The following is a 2,885-nucleotide window of genomic DNA, read 5'->3' as shown; positions in this document are numbered from 1 at the left end:
TCAGAAGGAAATGAAATTACAGATGTGACTTTTGTAAGAAAGTAATGTGAAAATAAAGAACTGATATCATGAAATATTCATTTATTTTATTTCACTTTCTTTTCCCTTTTATTTCTGCATGGCCAAATCATCTTTTGGAGCAATTGAAACTGGTAGAAATGCATATACTTTCATTTTTATTTATCCATAATAAAGTTCTCAAAGCATTTTCTTCTTTCTGTTTATTAATATGAATTTACCCACATAATAGGTGCAGGCATAGCTGCGTGGTAAGAAGCTTGCTTCCCAACCACATGGCTCCAGGTTCAGTCCCACTGCATGGTACTTTGGGAAAGTGTCCTCTGACAAAGCTGATCAAAACCTTGTGAGTGAATTTGGTAGATGAAAACTGAAAGAAGCCTATCATATATGTATGTATATATACATATATATTTATATATGTACGTATACATACATATGTGTGTGTGTTTTTGTGTCTGTGTTTGTTCCTCATCGCTGCTTGACAACTGGTGTTTGTGCATTTATGTCCTCCTAACTAAGTGGTTCAGTAAAAGAGACCAACAGAATAAGTACCAGGCTTAAAAAAGTACATATGTATATACCATCATCATCATCATCATTGTTTAATGTCTGCCTACCATGCTGGCATGAGTGGAATGGTTTGAGAGCCAGCCAAGCCGAAGCCTGCACCAGACTTCTGTGATTGTTTTGGCAGGAATTTTACAACTGGATGCTCTTCCAAACACCAACCACTCAGCAGATTGGACTTAGTGCTTTTTATGTGGCATAAGCACAGGCAAAGTCAGTTTTGGAAAGGTTTTACAGCTGCATGCCCTTCCAAATGCCAACCACTTTACAGTGTGCACTAAATGCTTTTTAAGTGGCACCTGCACTGTCAGGGTCACCAAGTACCTTGCAAAACAAAAAAATATTTTTGAGAGTGGAGGGAGCATTGGAGATCCAAACTGAGGGAGTGGAAGAAGTAAATTCCAGGCTAGATGTGTTTCCTAGCCGGCAGATCCTCTGATGTAAAAATTACTCAATGAGGGATACTCAGCTAGTGTCTCATCAAACCAAAGATACCTAATTATATGAAGGTTACATTGTCACTAAGAATTCCCAAGTTAACTCACCAAAGATAAAATTTGAAATATATATAATATATATATATATATATATATCAGTGGCAACTCCAGCTCTCAGGCTGTTCGGGCTTGGCCCGAGCATAAATTTAGTAAAGTGAACATGTATTTTCAAGCTGATTTAATTTCTGCCAACACTGACTTCAAGTATGTAATTTCAGTCAATAAGTTGGGCTCATTTTATTGAGCCTGGTTGCAGTCTATTTATTTTCGTTCAGCATCTGATGGTCATCTTAGAGGTGCCCTATGTCAAAAAATATCATTCATAGCAGACATTCTTTCAACATCGTTCACATGTGCCAGACTCGGACTCAGAAGTTACAGTCTGAGTTGTTATCCATAATCATAAAAATTAAAAGTAATTCAAATTCAATTTTTTCTTGAAACAATAAATTTCTATAGCAATTAGGAAATAAGTCCCAATCTATGAAAAGTTTCCATTCTACAATATTCTTAAAGGAATGAAAAATTATCCAATACAACAATCCCATCTCTCCACTTGCAGTTATCATCTGCACACTTACTTCTGATGGACCAGCGCCTTTCCTGTTTTCATTTCCTTCATTGCCTCCACTACCTCTTCCCAACTAACCCTCTCCACTGGCCCCTTCACCACCACAGCTTCCACCCTCTGATTCTATTCATTCTCCTCATTCATAATTTCCTCCATATGCTCTTTCTAAACTCTTCCCCTATCCTTCTCACTAAAATTCAACCTTCCATCACTCCCTCTCATACGTCTTCCACCTTCAACATTTCTTCCATCTTTTTTCATTGATTTAAACCTAAACACTCTATCTGGGTTCTCATCCAGTCCATTCAACTTCTCCTCAGTCTCCTTCTTTATTAACCTTGCAACCACCCTCTTTGCACAATTCTTTGTTATTATACCTTTCTTTCATTTGCTCTGTCCTATTATTATATAAAGCTTTGTGCGCCCCCTTCTTTCTTGCTATCACATCCCTCACCTCCTTGTTCCACCACCACATATCTCCTCGATCTCTCCTATCTTTCATCCTTCCACACACTTTGTCACATGCCTTTAGTACCTCTTCCTTAAAAGACTTCCACAAATCCAGTGCATCAATGCTTACCAACTCCTCAACTCTCTCCTCAAACCTTGCTCTTGTTTAATCTTCCTTCAGTTTCCACATCTTTCACCTCTCAACCATTCCCTTTCTCACACACTTTTTTACTTCCTTCTTATCCAAGTCAGCAATCACCAACCCGTACTGCAACTCTCCTGGTATTGTCTTCACATCTCTCAGATATTTTCTGTTTTTCCTGCCCACCAACATGAAATCAATCTCTGTCTCATTCCCTCCTGTACTGAAAGTCACCTTACTTTTCTCTGTTTTCCTAAACCATGTGTTCACCACACACAACTCCATCACATCATAAAACTCCAATAGCATTCTTCCTTCCAAATTTCTCTTCCCAATTCCATTTCCCCCATGCACACCCATTTCCCAACATGTCCATTAAAATCACCCATGCCCAAAACCAATTCATCTATCTTATGTAAGTCCCACTCGTCATTTCATCAAAGAACCACTCTTTCTCAATGATCCCTCTTCCACTTTGCAGACCATACCCACAAATCACTCTCACCACTTCTTCCACAAATGCTAATACTTCTGTCATCATTCTGTCACTCTTTCTCCTGACCTCCACCACCTTCTCACAAATTTCTTCCTTCACCAAAACTCCCACACCTCCAGTCCTCTTGCCATTTCCCAACCA

General features: G+C 38.8%; 1 long non-coding RNA gene across 1 annotated transcript in view; it reads left to right on the top strand.

Moving 5' to 3' along the window:
- Nucleotides 1-326: 326 nt before the first annotated feature.
- LOC118767250 overlaps nucleotides 327-2,885 on the top strand; it is a 7,936-nt gene continuing 5,377 nt past the window's right edge. The window contains exon 1 of the long non-coding RNA XR_005003152.1: nucleotides 327-364. This is a non-coding gene — a long non-coding RNA (uncharacterized LOC118767250). The remainder of the gene's footprint in view (nucleotides 365-2,885) is intronic.

This window comes from Octopus sinensis, linkage group LG20 (genome assembly GCF_006345805.1).
Source record: "Octopus sinensis linkage group LG20, ASM634580v1, whole genome shotgun sequence".
Taxonomy (NCBI): Eukaryota; Metazoa; Mollusca; class Cephalopoda; order Octopoda; family Octopodidae; genus Octopus; species Octopus sinensis.
This window is presented reverse-complemented; position numbering and strand designations above follow the sequence as displayed.